Raw genomic sequence first — 18,401 nt, 5'->3', positions numbered from 1 at the left:
TTGTGCCTTCAGATCTGCAACTTTTCCATTCTCTATCAAACAACCTTCAAGGAACTTCCTTTCTGGGTGAAAATATGTTCCAAACTCAGTGAGTTCTCCGCCTCGAAACCAAGTGATTTCTACAGTCACGGAATCAAAAAATAACCCCAGCATTTGTAGACGGATGTAAAAAGTGGAGGAGAATATATTACCGATGACTTAAGTCTCCATTATGTGTATCTGTTGTTTTTATTAAACATAAGAAAAGATGCTATGAACTTATGCACCAACCTAATATAATATCTTTTCAAGACACTATCCATTCTGTTCAGCTGCTGCTCAAAATCCTCTGACCATTGCAATTTTGTCAGAAAAACCGAAGAGTTTTTATTTCTTTTCCCTGAACTTTAATTCCCTTTCCAAATTTCTTCTTGGTTTCCTTTACTGCTTGCTGCTCAGTATACAGATTGAATAACATAGGGGACAGACTCACGATAGCTAAATAAAAATATTTAGTATCACTTGGACAAAAATTCAAATGAAAAAAATAAAGGGAACTAAAAAGAAACAAAGTTAATAGAATTATTAAAATAATATGGTAAAGAATGAGCAATGAAAAAATTGTATTTAAACCAATTAATTAAATAAAAATAATGATTGCAGTTATTTTGATAAGGATATAAAAAAGTAGATTGTACTCAACAGGTTTCCAACCCACAATCTTCATCAATACAGTAACTTTACCACTACGCTATGGCACCTTCCTCTAATTCAGTGCTATTTTAAAGGCTGTAGAAGATCATAAGACATTCAGAAATTCTTTTTCATCAGTTACTCCTGAATGAGGGCCCACCAAGGTGAAAGTCTACAGGATGTGATACCTGATTTCATAAAGTCAACCCCACCCTTCTTTCCTTGTAATATAAATTGTAGGGTCAGTATTGCCTCAGAGGCCACCATTCTTTGATGACATGTATTTAGCTGTGGCAGTTGATTTACAGAAGCATGGCCATGGTCCTTTGTGATAAAATGAGGTATGAAGCATCAAAGAAGTGAGAGGCAAGGGACAATTACGTATGACTTTCAGAAAGTGCCCAGCAAAGGGTGCAAGCACTGTAGAAAAGTTCTACTGATTCCAAACTATTTTTAAAACATTTGAGGAGTAAATTCAGAGTATGATTGAATAAGAATGAGAATTTAAGGTGTAAAATTCATAGCGAATGTAGCATCAGTACAATTGTTCATGGAGTATATCTTCTGTGAATTGTTTAAGTATTTTTGTTTGGCCTCTGTAAGATTGAAAGGCAAATGTTTGTAGAAGCAATCTGAGGGGAGATGCGATGTACAACAAAGTGTGCTGTTTTGCTTTCATGATAATTATGGACAGATTAACAGTAATTGGATTGGGAGCCATTGGGTACCAGTAGACATTTGCTATCATTTTATTGATTTTTAGGAAGTAAATGGCCAAAGTCCAAAATCTTTTAAGTGCAAAAAAGTTGTTAAAATTTCACACAGTACTGTTAAATATGAAAGAGTCTGTAGATACAAGCAGCTTGATGGATATTTTATTAGAGGATTGACGCTTGATAAAAGTGGGCTGTGTTAAACTTCTGGCATATACCGGAACCTTAAAGAAGAGTGAAAAGAGTAAACTCAAAATTTATTTTTGAAGGTTTTTATCGAAAGGTTATAAATGAAGTAAGATATAATGGTGGTGATGATGCTCTTGCAGAAGACTTCATGTAAAGTGGACTTGTAAATATTTATGTTAAGACTTCATTACCCAAACAAATTACTGATAGGTAGTGAAGCAGTAAATAAAAAAAATAAATATATAAATATCTGACTGTTGTTAACACTTTCTTGCATAAATGGTAAGAGTGGTGTGAGAAAGTGTTAATAAACACAGTGACACAGTCTGAAATTTAATATGAGACAAATTGTAGAGAGGTGTTGAAATAGCAGACATAGATTAACGAACCAGTTGAAACTGTAGTTTGCCACAACAAAGATTTGAGGCACAATTGCTAAATAAAAATTGGTACTATTTTGTAGCTCTCTCCATTGGAATATGTTCGGAGCTGGCAAAAAATCAATTGGGGAATAAATTAGTCAGTGCAGACTTGCTTTTATTAGCATAAAGATTCTTATGCCATTAGCTGTAATTGGAGAATAAAAAGCACTAAATGGAAAACTGAAAAGAATTTGTCAGTTTGACATTGCTTTTCTTACAGAGGAAAGTTTACCATTGAATAGCAGGTGAATGTTCTGACACGCTGTCCATAGTTGGTATTTACTGTGGCCTTATATTATACTTAATGGAGAGCAGTGACTTATGATGAATGTTGAACATATTGCAGTAGGAAAGGTGCATATAGAATCAGAAATGGATAAAGGGAAATTTTCTGCTAGTAAGACTGTACAGTTAATGTATCACATCCAAAAAGATTATCTAGTAAAAGAACTTTTTCTCAAGGTGAAAGCTACCAGTTCACTTTGGGGGGGGGGGGGGGGGGGGGGATGACTATACTGATTCAAATTTGGTGACTGTTGATGTAGAACTAAGGTGGGACTGAAACAACAGATTCTGTCATAAGAAGTGTACAGGAACTATTCATGGTGCAGAAACTTTTCCAGTTACTAGAGTTTTTCCAACAGTCAGAATTTAAGGGTTATGATCAAGCTGAAAGTGCCTTGTTATTATTTTGTGTCACATAATACATAAAAAACTCTATTTTACAATTGGGGAATAAGACTCACCTTGCTTTAGAATTTGACATGTATGTGTGTGTACTTACTTGAGTGTGGCAGAGTTCAAACAACAACAACAACAACAACAACAACTTATGAAGCATGTACCCATGACTTTCCAACATCAACCAGTTAATGGAGTCCTCACCTTTCTGCACTGTGTGATGTATAATGAGTGCAATAATCCCAAGATCCTGCCTGACTATTAAGTTGTGAGATAAGTGTGACAACTTACAGCAAGTGCCAGATTTAGCTCAAATTAGACATTGGACAAAGACACTAGGTCCCTTCCCCACACACACTGCTGTTGTTTAGTTGCACGAATTAATCATTAAATCACTTCACTTCACACTATTTGATTAATTATGGTACAGTATTTTTCCATGGAGATATGTTATAGCAAATGAAAATATGATTTTTGTCCATTCATAATTACGTAAGGATACATTGTAGTTCATTTCTGTGCCTATGATGTCAATTTATTTGAATGTGGAAACTATTTGTAAGTTTTCTTTTATGGTACTGATATCTATTTTCCACAGTTTCATTTCTTGGTACTTCGAAATTTACGAAATACACCATTGAAATTATACTGCAGGTTTGCTTCATGCATTTCTCATAAACCGTCAATGAATAGCCAAGTTTAAGGCATGATGTCTTATCAAAATGTAGCATCATGATTGTAACAAAAAAACCATATTTATAATGTCACTTACCAATGGTTGCAAAACATTTAAAAGTCTTTCCGTATAATCAGTTAAATCAGCTGTAAATGAAGAGTGAATCTGTCCATGTTCTTCGATAAGTTTTCAGAGGTTGCCCACCAGTAACTTATCAGTTGTAACTGAGAGTGAGGGGTTGAAAGCAAAGAATTAGCTTGGCAATAATTGAATCAGTGACACTTTAAAAAGTAACAAATTTCCACAAGAAGTAACATCAGTTAAACAAAAAAACTAAGTAATCAAGATGGGCAAGTGTAAAGCGACATTCCTCAGACAGAAACAAAATTGCAGTTTCACTCAGAACTTATTGCAAAATGCAAATATCAGGTGTACAATTGAAAATGCAAAAATTTAATCTGTAGTTCTCAGGATTTTTTACCTCTTTTTATCAGGAGCAGATAATAAACAAAGAGAAGGAAAGACATAAAAGTACTGAAACAGAAGGAAAATTCTGAACTGGATGTGGAAAGTCTGATTCACTATGTTGATAGAAGGTGATGGAGCACATTGAGACAGAATGGAAAGTTAAAAGGAGCAGTATGCCCTTGGGACACATTTTTGTAAATATGTGAATGCCCTTTGGATTTATTTTTTTCCAGTTAGTTTGTGTCTTTACATGTGTAATAAAATTCAGTGATGAATGATAAATTCTTTTAGAGGTCTGAGTGGAAGTTATGATGTTTCCTCATATTAGGATTTCTCTAATGGTGTACAGATAATGATGATGGGTGATGAGCAATAGCTCAGTGAATTACTAAAATGAAGAAAACAAACAATGAAAAGTCCAGGTAAGAATATCAACAATATTAGAAAAGGATAGATTGCTACTTAACATCAAGATGACACATTGAGTTGCTGACAGGCATGATGAAAAAACTGGTACAAATAACCTTTTAGCCAAGCCTTCTTCAGAAAAGAGAAATGAAAACACATTCACACAAGCAAGAATAGTTCACACACACATGACCACTACCTCCAGCCACTGGAACAGAAACGCCTGGAAACAGAGCAAGACAATCCAGAGTGTGGTGTGAAAGGGGGAAGGATAGCATTGTAACACAAACCAGAACTTGCAACACCTGAAGAAGATAAAGCTAGGTTAGTTATTGAAAGGCACTACACAAAAACAGATTTATGAACTTGATTGTAAACTTGAAAAATATCATCAGACAATCACAGTGACAGCTTCAGATATAACATAATACATTACATTCTTGGGTTAGTTATTGTAAAAATAAGATTAACCTGAACAAAGAGAATATTTCTCTGGGTGTTTATTGTTAGGGGTTTAGCTATAGTCCTCAGAACAATGATTTTTTACCTGGAAAGATTGTCGTAGGGCCTATGTGCCTTCAAAATAATTATGGTTCTTGATGCAACAGCTTTGTCCACATTCTGCAAGAGGTTTATCTATGCTGCATTCTTTTCATTTGTATTTTCAACTCATTTACATAAATTATGTAATGCTGAGATTGTGGTTTTGAATGTTTGTGTTTTGGGGAGGAAAGAGAGCAGTATTCAAAGTATTGCCTTATACCAATGAAAACAAGTCTATAGGGTGTTCTACAATATTTTCAGTGCTGTTTTAGTGCACAATATCTTGTGTTTTTTATGTAATACGTAAAATAAGGGAAGGGCAATCACTCACCTACATTGGACCGATACATGGAGCACAGAAAGAAGTAACAGGAAACAGCGTTCTCACTAGCTGTTGAGCTCCTGCTCTTTTTCTGGCAAAAGTATGTGTGTTCACACACACAGACACCCACTATTAAGAAATTTCCTGTCAAATTAAAGCTGAGGATGGCCTTTAGGCTTTGGCTAAGCCACTGCATCCTTTTCCCCAGGAGTGCTATTTCAGTGAGGAATTTGGAAGAATTTCTGTGGAGTTAAAAGTATGAAAGAGGTAATGGTAGAAGTGAGGCTGTGAAGGTTGGTTGTAGGTTGTCGTATGTTGACAGCTCAAGAAGTAAGAGCACGGATCGTGATAGGTAAGGATTTGGGTTCAACTCTCCATCTGATATGTGTTTATTGATAACATCACTATACAGATAATTTAAAGTCCAAAGCAGCAGTTGTACAAGTCATTCATAAGAACAACCAGATCAGTTTGAAATCTTGGATGGAATCTAAATATTAAAATGAGGAATAATTCAAAAGCCAAGATCGCTTAAATACTGTTTACTGAATAACCGGTTTCAACACACTAAAGATGCCATCATCGGATCTGAATGTAGATTAACATATATAAACCATTCAGATCATAAGCGCGTGACTGCGTGTGAGATCGCTCTCTAAGTTTTCATCTATTTTTAGTTTTCAGATATATATTTTAACTGTTTTTGTGATAATATTTACTATATAAGTGACTTATTAGTGGTTTCTTCATTCACCTCTGCATTTCGTGTGTTGTGGCCTGATATTTGTGAGTGTTTCGTATCGAGCAACTTAACCTCTTACCCGTGTTTACATTCCGCGCTGACCAGTTGCAGCTGTAGCGGCGCATCGAAAGCTAAGTACTAATTAATTGTTTGTGTATAGTAGTTTATTTAGGAACTTTAGTAGTCTTCAACCGGTGTTCTTGGTGTTTTCCGGTGAAATAACTTCAGAAGAAATTTTTGCGAACTGCTTTCAGTTTCGTTACTGTCATTAGACGTTTGATTTTCTTTCTGTGTTAGTATTTTGTTATATTCTCATTTGTTGTTGATTAATACTGTCAATAATAGTAGTTACTTCCCTTGTAGAGCAAGTTTGTGATAATTGTAGTCAGTTTTTAACATCTTCTTATTGTAGTAGCGGAACTTAGATAAAGTTGTTTTCTTGTTTCAATAATTGTAAAATTTTACCATGAGTGAGAAGTGTGGGCTTTGCCGTAGGTTCGTGAGTAGTGGATTGCGGTGTGAGACTTGTTCGAAGTATTTTCACTGGGGGGAATGCAGTGGGGAAGCCAGTGGGCATTCTGGTGAGATCCTCTCCTGGAACTGCAGGTTATGTAGCAAGAGTAAGTTGATAGAGGAGCAGGAGCGTAAGATCTGTGCCCTTCAGGTGCAGTTGAAAAACGCACAGGAGGAGCTAGATAGGATGAGGAGGGAGAAGGGGGTTGGGGAATGGGAGCTGGCTGTTGGCAAGAGATCTGCTAGGAGAAGGAGATTTTCAGATAGTTTTACTATTGGTGTTTGTAATAGATATGACCAACTGTCAGAGTCTAGTGGAGAGGAATCTCTAGTAGCTGTAGATGTAGGAAGTATGCAGCAGACCTCAGCAGTTACGGTGGCTAGGACAGTTGCAAAGTCTAAGAGAAAGAAGAAGGTTCTGCTGTTAGGTAGTTCTCATGGTAGAGGTGTAGGCCAGCAGTTGCAGGAAGTTTTGGGGAGTGAGTACCAGGTCACCAGCATTGTGAAGCCTAATGCAGGATTGGCTCAGGTGACTTTTAACATAGGGGGGTTATGTAGGGATTTTACTAAAGAGGATCAGGTAGTGATTGTGGGTGGGGCTGGTAATAGTATTGATAGGGATGGGAAGTATGACATAGATGGTGACCTGGAAAAGATAGCCACTCAGACTGGCAACACGAATGTGCATTTCGTGGAACTGTTTCAGCGTCACGATCGGCCTCATCTTAATATAGCCGTCAGGCGTAATAACATGAGACTTGGGGGTGCGCTGATGACAGAAGGCATGAGTCACATTTCAGTGGTGTCGGTGGAGTCTATCAGTAGGACGGGTTTCACTAGACATGGCCTGCACCTCAACAGGTATGGGAAGGGGAGGTTGGCAAAACTTATAGGTGACAGTATAGGTGGGGGTGGTGGGATCACTCATGGGAAAATTCCGGTAGTTGTGGGTGTTAGAGCTGTACCTTTTTTAGATTGAAGTCAGCTGATAGGTATTCCTGCTTAAGGGAAGTCTCTCTAACAAAGAAACCACTTTCTGCAAAGCTTGGGTATCCGATTAATGAGGGAATTAGTATATTTCATCAAAATATACAAGGTATTCGAGATAAAGTTAGTGAACTGCTTATAGATGTTGACTCTGAAATTATGGGTATATCTGAACACTTCTTAAATAAGGAGATAATTCAGAGGCTTCCTTTACCAGGATACAGGTTGGCTGGCAGCTTTTCTAGGAGCTGTTTGCGGTGTGGGGGAGTAGCCATGTATGTGAAAAACGGTATCCCATTTGAGTCAATTGATGTTTCAAAGTACTGCACTGAAAAGGTGTTTGAATGTTGTGCAGGTGTGGTTAAATTTAGTGGAGCTAAACTTCTTACTGTTGTTATTTATAGATCCCCAGACTCCGATTTCACAACATTTTTGCTAAAGCTAGAGGAGGTTCTTGGTTCACTTTATAGGAAATACAAAAAGTTAGTTATATGTGGTGACTTCAATATTAATTGTATAAGTGATTGTGCAAGGAAAAGGATGCTGGTAGACCTCCTTAATTCATATAATCTTATGCAAACCGTATTCTTTCCAACGAGAGTGCAAGGGAACAGTAGAACAACCATAGACAATATTTTTGTTCATTCGTCATTATTAGAAGGGCATTCTGTTAGCAAAAAAGTGAATGGACTTTCAGATCATGATGCACAAATTTTAAGTCTAAAAGATTTTTGTGCTTCAACACATGTTAAATATAGTTACCAACTTTTTAGGAAAGCTGATCCAGTTGCTGTACAGACTTTTGTAAACCTTATCAAGGAACAAGATTGGCAAGATGTTTATAGTGCTGATACAGTAGACGATAAATATAATGCTTTCCTCAAGACTTTTCTCATGCTCTTTGAAAGTTGCTTTCCGTTAGAACGTTTAAAACAGGGTACTAGCACAAACAGGCAGCCTGGGTGGCTGACTAAAGGGATAAGAATATCTTGTAGAACAAAGTGGCAATTATATCAAAACGTTAGAAACAGTCAAAATCTAAATGCAGCAGCCCATTACAAACAGTTTTGTAAGGTGCTTAAAAAAGTTATTAGGAAGGCAAAAAGTATGTGGTATGCAGATAGAATAGCTAAGTCTCAGGATAAAATTAAAACCATATGGTCAGTCGTAAAGGAAGTGGCTGGTCTGCAGAGACAGGTCGAGGATATAGAATCAGTGCGTAGTGGGGATGTCCGTGTTGCTGATAAGTCGCATATATGTACAGTACTTAATAATCACTTTCTGAATATAGCAGGTGAACTAAATAGAAACCTAGTCCCAACAGGGAATCATATAGCGCTCTTAGAAAAAAGTGTTCCGAGACTGTTACCTGAAATGCTCCTCCATGATACTGACAAGAGGGAGATTGAGTTAATAATTAAATCACTAAAGACCAAGAACTCTCATGGATATGACGGGGTATCTAGCAGAATACTGAAGTATTGTTCCACGTATATTAGCTCAGTACTTAGCCATATCTGTAACTTTTCCTTTAGCAGTGGTCGGTTTCCTGACCGATTAAAGTACTCGGTAGTGAAGCCACTTTATAAAAAGGGAGACAGGGATAATGTTGACAATTATAGACCTATTTCTATGCCATCGGTGTTTGCTAAAGTTATCGAGAGGCTTGTATCTACAAGGTTACTGCAGCATTTAAATTCACATAATTTGCTGTCAAATGTACAGTTTGGTTTTAGAAATGGCTTAACAACTGAAAATGCTATATTCTCTTTTCTCTGTGAGGTTTTGGACGGATTAAATAAAAGGTTGAGAACGTTAGGTGTTTTCTTTGATTTAACGAAGGCTTTTGACTGTGTTGACCACAAAATATTACTGCAGAAGTTGGAACATTATGGAGTAAGGGGAGTAGCTTACAATTGGTTCGCCTCCTACTTTAAGAACAGAAAGCAGAAGGTAATCCTCCGCAATATTGAGAGTGGTAATGATGTTCAGTCCCAATGGGGCACTGTTAAATGGGGCGTTCCCCAAGGGTCGGTGCTGGGGCCACTGCTGTTCCTTATTTATGTAAATGATATGCCTTCTAGTATTACAGGTGATTCAAAAATATTTCTGTTTGCTGATGACACCACCTTGGTAGTGAAAGATCTTGTGTGTAATATTGAAACATTATCAAATAATGTAGTTCATGAAGTAAGTTCGTGGCTTGTGGAAAATAATTTGATGCTAAATCACAGTAAGACTCAGTTTTTACAGTTTCTAACCCACAATTCAACAAGAACTGACATTTTAATCAGACAGAATGGGCATGTTATAAGCGAGACGGAACAGTTCAAGTTCCTAGGCGTACGGATAGATAGTAAGCTGTTGTGGAAAGCCCATGTTCAGGATCTTGTTCAGAAACTAAATGCCGCTTTATTTACCATTAGAACAGTATCTGAAATAAGTGACATTTCAACACGAAAAGTAGTATACTTCGCATATTTTCATACGCTTATGTCATATGGTATTATTTTTTGGGGTAATTCTTCTGATTCAAAAAGGGTATTTTTGGCTCAAAAACGGGCTGTTCGAGCTATGTATGGTGTAAGTTCGAAAACCTCTTGTCGACCCCTATTCAATAGTCTGGGAATTTTGACATTGCCCTCACAGTATGTATTTTCTTTAATGTCGTTTGTTGTTAGCAATATTAGTTTATTCCCAAGAGTTAGCAGCTTTCACTCAGTTAATACTAGGCAGAAATCAAATCTGCATGTGGAATGCACTTCCTTGACTCTTGTGCAGAAAGGAGTGCAGTATTCTGCTGCATCCATTTTCAATAAGCTACCACAAGAACTCAAAAATCTTAGCAGTAGCCCAAACACTTTTAAGTCTAAACTGAAGAGTTTCCTCATGGCTCACTCCTTCTATTCTGTCGAGGAGCTCCTGGAAGAGATAAAAAATTAAGCAAATTCCAGTGTTACATTCTTGATTTTCTTTATTTAAACTAACGACTTGTTTCATTTTATCTGTTTCTACAATCGTGTTATAATTTCATGTATTGACTCGTTCCACGACCATGGAGACTTCTCCTAAATGTGGTCCCACGGAACAATAAATAAATAAATAAAAAATAAATAAAAAATCCGATGATGGCATCTTTAATGTGTTGAAGCCGGTTATCCAGTAAACAGTATTTAAGCGATCTTGGCTTTTGAATTATTTCTACACCAGAGTGATTGCCCCACTACGCGCTATGTGTTCACTGCAAAATATTAAAATGAAGTTAGGTCATTACCCACAAAATATCAGTCATTCTAAAACACTGACAGACATGTGAAAAATGAAACTTGTTGTTAGATTAAAACTGTGTGGACCTGTAACATTTGCCTGCCAAGGGCACTTGCTTTACTGACTGTGCAATCCAAGCACAGCTTGTGACCCATCCCCACAGCCTTACTTCTGCCAGTACCTCTCTCTTACCTTCAAAGCTTCACAGAAGTTCTCGTGCGTATCTTGTGTAGCACTCCTGAAATTTCTCCACAATATCCTTTCTTTCCTGGAGTGATAGTCCCTCAAGGCTTTGCAGTTGAAAGATAGCAGACATAATGGTGGAACTAAAGCTGTGAGGGCAGGTCAGAAGTCACACTCGGATAGCTCTGTCATTGGAGCTCTTGCCCTGTAACCTGTTGATGGCTGCATGCTTAGTGATGGATGTTTAACTGCCAGGCCAGGCATACGGCACTAAGCATGAGGCTCTGATATGACCAGTGGTAGCCACACAGCATTGAGCATGCAGTTTTGCTGCTGGTGGCCAAGTGGCAGACAAGCATGTTAAAAGTAAAGGCCCTACATTAAAGCCTCTGTCTGGCTCACAGTTTGAATCTGCCAGGACCTTTCAAATCAACGCAGCGCTCTGTGCTGCAGAGTGGAAATTCATTATTGGCTAAATGGTAACTAGATTAGCTTTCAAGCCATCCTTATGTGATGAGCTAAAAATCTGCAAAGTCTTGGAATAAAGTAAGTATTTGGAAGTGTAGTTTAGGTGTGTCCTTATAATGTTCCCCTATCATCACTATGTATGTGCCACCCACCTCTCGTGCTCATTGCGACATATTCTATGCTATAGTTATTTTTCATTATGGCTTATGAGACTTCTGTGAATGATGAAGCTGTTTGGTGTAGTTGCTCTCTTGAGATTCCATCATTTGCAATTAAAAAGAATACTGTACAGAGTGATTAAAATTGAGGGACAATTTCATATGACCAATTTTCGGCAATATCGAATATAAATACATTATGCTGCAGTGACTTTTAAAAAATACGTTTCATTGTTTACACCAGCCTTAAATGTAAGTAATTCCTTTCTCACTAAACCCCATCATCAGAAGTGCTGAGTTGCTTGCAGAAAGAAATCTCAGTGAGATCAGGCAGGAACAGCACATATTAGCAGAAGGCATTATCTGTGTTTGATGCACACCCAGTTAGTTGATACGACAGTTTTCATTTATGTTTTAGTTTATACACTTTATTGGAAAGTGAAACTTGTTTGTCTTCTTCTTTCTCAGATCCCAAAAAACTGAACAGTGTGTCCGTTGGATTTTCTACATAAAGGAAGTATTGCTTCTTACTTCCATTTTATTTGCAATGGACACAAAATCCTCAAAAAAAAGTGCCTCTTCAAGATTATGAGGCTGTTATTTGTCTATCAGTTACAATTTCCACTGGATCCCATGTAATCACTTCCGTAGAATATAGAATGTTCCTTATAGAAATTTATGTCTCTCTTATTTAACAATGGAGTAACTTTGTTTTGTGTTTATGACACTGATTCAATCATTCAAGAAGGCTGTCGTCTCTCAGAGCCTCCATTTTTCCTATGCACAGGGCAAATAGTAGAATTTTCTTGATATAAAACATAGGTGCTGCCTACGTTACCCACCAGTCCTCAACCTCCGCTAATTTCAAGTTGCCGCCCCCTCGTACCTCACCTGTCATTCAACAACATCTTTGCCTCTGTACTTCCGCCTTGACTGACATCTCTGCCAAACCTCTTTGCATTTACACATGTCTGCCTGTGTGTGTGTGTGTGTGTGTGTGTGTGTGTGTGCGCATGCGTGCGTGCGCTAGAGAGTGTATACCTGTCCTTTTTTCCCCTAGGGTAAGTCTTTCCTCTCCCGGGATTGGAATGACTCCTTTCCCTCTCCCTTAAAACCCACATCGTTTCGTCTTTCCCTCTCCTTCCCTCTTTCTTGGTTGGGTTGCAAAAGCCTGAAATGTGTGTGTGTGTGTGTGTGTGTGTGTGTGTGTGTTTCTTATTGCGTCTATCAACATACCAACGCTTTTGGTAAGTTACAGCATCTTTGTTTTTCACTGTACATTTTCTGCTAAAATTTATATAGTTTTCACAAACAGAACTTTGGTCAGTGTTTTTGTGACAATCCGTTCATTTATTACCTTCTCTCTCCCTCCACCATCCACAGTGATTGCTTCTTCAGAGGATAAAATCTGCAGCAGCACTGAATGAAGATGTGAACTCCAGTGTGTTACAAATCAAGCTAAAGTACATAAATTCACTTAAATTTAATTTTTCACTATACTCGATTAGTGTTCTTCACACACTTGCATGTCAATGTATGCTGACTGCTACTTCACACAGTAACTGTTTTAGAACTCATTAAATGCATGATCTGATCTATATTGCAAAAAAGAAATTATTACACCCTTTTAGATGATTCCAACCCACTCAAGATTTATTGTTGCATGGTGCATATGGAGTGCATGAAATGATTACATTTACAGATCAATAGCACAAGCAGTTCTGATGTACCAGGTATCAACCCATGTGAAACACCCATATTATATGTGGTGTAGCCTCCATGTGTGGTATTGCAGACGCTGACTCTGGCATCGTACAGATGGCTAATCCTGTCCTGGGATGCATTGTGCCATGCCTGCTCGTCCTGTTCACATATTTCTGTAAGAGTTGTTGGTCGATGAGTCGAACAAGTCAATTCTTGTCGTGCATCTTTTTTTTTTTTTTTTTTTTTTTTTGCAGTGCAAAGACTGTTCCAATAATTTCAGGCGTGCAGCCGCATACATTCGACTTTATCTTCTAATATTTCGGCTGAATACCATCCAGCCATCTTCAGGGTGAGTCGAGGTGAATGACACTCTAGCACTTACTCCATCCTTTTAAACCCGCGGATCGCACCACTGCCTATTCGGCCACAGATACACGAGGCGCCAAAAACGTTGATCAGTGGCAAAGAGGTATGACATACGTATGGAATTAGCTGTATGAGCGCGAAGTTGATCCATACAGTGATATCAATGTATCACTGCGAGCTGCACCGTCGTGATGTCTTTGTGAGTTTATTATGGAATTGCCGGATTCCATGATTTGTCCAAGCTGAAGCCACTATCTCTATTAATTAAATTCATTGCCAACCAAATTTCAGTTGCTGCTTTCGCTACTGAGTCCCAGGAAGATGAATTTGAGGCTAAAATTTCGACATTATTGTACACCACGAGTGCCCAGTGACAGTGCAGTGCTCTGCCACCACAGATTTATTAGGTTGTAAGAGCTGGGTGTACCTGCGGTGCCCTGTGCCTCTCTCCTGGACTGTACGTGTCATTTGTCCGATGTATGAACGACCGCACTCACAGGGGATCTTGTAAACCCCAGGATTCCGAAGCACCAGATCATCTTTAACGGAACCCAGCAGTGCTGCTGTCTTTGGTGGAGGGTGAAAAATCACTTTCACTTTGTGTTTACTGAGGATCCATCCTATTTTTGACAATAGGCTCCCCACGTATGGCAGAAAAGTCATGGATTAAAAACTTTCCATGTCTTCTTCTGCTTTTCTTATTTCGCTGTTGGTTTCATTTGTAGTACCTTATGTATCTGCTGTGGAGAGTACTGTTGGCTTCAAAAACTCTTCTCAGGTGTAAAAGCTCATCATCCAGACTCCTCTCGTCAGCAATGACGTGTGCTCTGTGTACCAGAGTTCTGAGTACACTCCTCATCTGCGAAGGATGGTGGCAACTACTTGTGCGTAAATATCCCATGCATATGTCATACCTATGTCCAATATTATGAAAATGGAAGAGGATGTAGATGAAGATGAAATGGGAGATACGATACTGCGTGAAGAGTTTGACAGAGCACTGAAAGACCTGAGTTGAAACAAGGGCCCAGGAGTAGACAACATTCCATTGGAACTACTGACGGCCTTGGGAGAGCCAGTCCTGACAAAACTCTACCATCTGGTGAACAAGATGTACGATACAGGCAAAATACCCTCAGACTTCAAGAAGAATATAATAATTCCAATCCCAAAGAAAGCAGGTGTTGACAAATGTGAAAATTACCGAACTATCAGTTTAATAAGCCACAGCTGCAAAATACTAACGCGAATTATTTACAGACGAATGGAAGAACTGGTAGAAGCCGACCTCGGGGAAGATCAGTTTGGATTCCGTAGAAATGTTGGAACACGTGAGGCAATACTGACCTTACGACTTATCTTAGAAGAAAGATTAAGGAAAGGCAAATCTACATTTCTAGCATTTGTAGACTTAGAGAAAGCTTTTGACAATGTTGACTGGAATACTCTCTTTCAAATTCTAAAGGTGGCAGGGGTAAAATACAGGGAGCGAAAGGCTATTTACAATTTGTACAGAAACCAGATGGCAGTTATAAGAGTCGAGGGGCATGAAAGGGAAGCAGTGGTTGGGAAAGGAGTGAGACAGGGTTGTAGCCTCTCCCCAATGTTATTCAATCTGTGTATTGAGCAAGCAGTAAAGGAAACAAAAGAAAAATTTTGAGAAGGTATTAAAATCCAGGGAGAAGAAATAAAAACTTTGAGGTTCGCCGATGACATTGTAATTCTGTCAGAAACGGCAAAGGACTTGGAAGAGCAGTTGAACAGAATGGACAGTGTCTTGAAAGGAGGATATAAGATGAACATCAACAAAAGTAAAACGAGGATAATGGAATGTAGTCGAATTAAATCGGGTGATGCTGAGGGAATTAGATTAGGAAATGAGACACTTAAAGTAGTAAAGGAGTTTTGCTATTTGGGGAGCAAAATAACTGATGATGGTCAAAGTAGAGAGGATATAAAATGTAGACTGGCAATGGCAAGGAAAGCGTTTCTGAAGAAGAGAAATTTGTTAACATCGAGTATAGATTTAAGTGTCAGGAAGTCATTTCTGAAAGTATTTGTATGGAGTGTAGCCATGTATGGAAGTGAAACATGGACGATAAATAGTTTGGACAAGAAGAGTATAGAAGCTTTCGAAATGTGGTGCTACAGAAGAATGTTGAAGATTAGGTGGGTAGATCACGTAACTAATGAGGAGGTATTGAATAGGATTGGGAAGAAGAGATGTTTGTGGCACAACTTGACTAGAAGAAGGGATCGGTTGGTAGGACATGTCCTGAGGCTCAAGGAATCACAAATTTAGCATTGGAGGGCAGTGTGGAGGGTAAAAATTGTAGAGGGAGACCAAGAGATGAATACAGTAAGCAGATTCAGAAGGGTGTAGGTTGCAGTAGGTACTGGGAGATGAAGAGGCTTGCACAGGATAGAGTAGCATGGAGAGCTGCATCAAACCAGTCTCAGGACTGAAGACCACAACAACAACAACAACAACAACAACAACATGTCATACCTCTTTGCTGCCGATCAATGTCTGTGGCATCTTGTATATCTGTGGCCAAATGCGCAGTGGTGCGGTCCAAGGGTCTGAAAGGACGGAGCAAATGCTGGAGCCCCAGTCACCTCGGCTGGTCGGTGTTCGGAAGAAGTGGAATGTATGCGGCTGCACACCCGAAATTTGATGGAAGAGTCAATTCTTGTCCCATCATTTCCGACATGTACTCCAATAGAGACAGGTCCGGAGATCGTGCTGGTGAGGAAAGTGGCTGCACATCTTACAGAGCACAGAGCACATGGAGTTCCACAGGCACTGTGTGGGTGAGCATTACCATGTTGGAACAACACATCACTTTCCCGTAGCAAGAATGGCAAAAGAACGGGTCTGACAACATTATGCACATATCAAGCACTGGTTAGTGTCCCCTCCAGAAACACCAAAAGTGAAAGAATGATGTTTTTTATCACACCTCAGACCATAAGGCCTGGGGTGAGATTAGTGTGTCTTGGACAGATGCATGCATTGTACAAGGCAGCAATCACCTACACTTGAATGCAGGCAGAATATGCTTTCATCACTGGCCACCAGTGCGTGCCATTACATCTTCCCAGTGATTCTCTGATGGCACCATTTGATGCTGTGGCACGATTGGAAGACAGGCTGGAGGTGTGCATGCCCATAGTTCCACTGCTAATAACTGGTTCATAACAGCTCGTGTTGACACGTCTGGGCTCACAAGTCCTCTTATCTGTGCTGTGGTAGCTGTATGATCTGCCATTGCTGCGCTTAAAATACAGTGATCTCGGTGGATGTCTGTGCTGTACAGACATACAAAACCTTGTCTACAGGTATGAGAATTTCATCTGAGCACTGATACCAGCAACATTGCACACCCGATGCAGTCTGTTCAAATTGTGTGGCAATTCTCCAAAAGGACCATTACACCACTCAGAAAGCCACAATTTAACCCCTTCCAAACGTACTTAGTTGGCTGTAGGAAGGCGTGTGACAGTACTCTGAAAGGCCCATCCCACCACTCAGAAGGCAACAATTTGACCCCTTCCAAACTCTCTTAGTTGTTTGTAGGAAGCAAGAGTGTGTCTCTGTGGCATGGTTGCCTGCTTGCTTCAACATTTGCATCACACTGAGCCTTCTGGCTGTGAGCATTCCCTATTAAAGGGTAGAGAGAGGTAGACTGGTAGCTATGCCACCTCACTGTCTGTTGGCGAACAAGGTTGAAACCATTATCAGTACGTCTGCTATCCTCCAGGTGGCATATGTCATCATTGGATCAACATTGATTGTGTATTTCTAGGTGCACTAGTTTTTTTTCCTGGCAGTGAAGTTGTAGGAATCTTCCGGAGAACTCTTCTATAAAACTTCTAAAGAACAATTAATTTGAGTTATATACTTGCTTGCCAATTTACTGGACGATTAACACTTGGATGACTTCAGCAGAAATCCTTTAACAGTGTGTGTTCAGTAATAATTCAGAATCTTATGGTCTAATATTGCTGTATCATTTGGCATTATATTTGCTCTTCCCTTATTCTCCAACACATCTGTTCTACTTTTATTTTCAATTCTTCTAATGATCTGTGTAACCACAAATTTATGTGACCTCAAATTATCTGTATAATATTTGTTTCAGCAGGAAGAGTTTGTCTCAGAAGAGGGGTTCCTTCTTAGCAGATTTGGAAAGAGAAACAAATGAGCAGGCTGAGAGGCAAACAAATTTAAAAATATGCTGAAATCATTACATTTTTGTCACCTTACACCATGCTCCGAGAGTGCAAAATAAATCCCCTTTTTAATTAGCACTGACATGATGCAGACAAGACCACTGTTTGCTCCATGGTTTCAATTGTATTTTAAGGATCCACTGGTCAAATACTAGTTTCCACTTTTCTAAACTTTCCAAGTCCAAAATTACATTTTTGTTCTTAAAGTGTATTTCATACGACACGGAGATTCTATAATGTTTAGAACGTATGACAATAGTAAGTCATTTTCACAGTCTTCAGTTTTCCAGGCATTCCCCTGATATAACTTCATAGAGAAAGTCCAAAGTGAAGATCATATAGACACAAAGGGACAATGTTTTAACACAAAAATACATTCCTCCTAGTGTCACTCTTTTAGACATTTTCTCTGCATGCAGATATTCCACTGGTTGCAGTTTTTTGTTTCATCAAGTGGTGATGTAGATGGTTAATAAGAGCTTGCAATATCAATTTTCTATTTCATAGTTTTACATTGGATTTTGTGTGTTCGATAACCTTTGGGCGTAATTTTATAAATGGCTTATGTTTTCCCTGACGATGTTTGGAATTACTGTGAGAGAATTAAGCTCTTTCAAAGATTGTAGGTGGTGCAGACACATTGTCTTGCCTGTGTTGAGTATGGAGTACACTACAACTGGTAA

At 38.8% G+C, this 18,401-nt stretch overlaps 1 protein-coding gene across 2 annotated transcripts in view; it reads left to right on the top strand.

Annotated features, from left to right (window-relative positions):
* Window positions 1-18,401, top strand: part of LOC124612542 (mitogen-activated protein kinase p38b) — a 105,469-nt gene that overhangs the window by 72,382 nt on the left and 14,686 nt on the right. The window lies entirely within an intron of this gene.

Source organism: Schistocerca americana, chromosome 4 (assembly GCF_021461395.2).
Source record: "Schistocerca americana isolate TAMUIC-IGC-003095 chromosome 4, iqSchAmer2.1, whole genome shotgun sequence".
NCBI classification, from domain to species: domain Eukaryota; kingdom Metazoa; phylum Arthropoda; class Insecta; order Orthoptera; family Acrididae; genus Schistocerca; species Schistocerca americana.
Note: the sequence above shows the minus strand (reverse complement) of the source record. Positions and strands in the feature narration are given on the sequence as shown.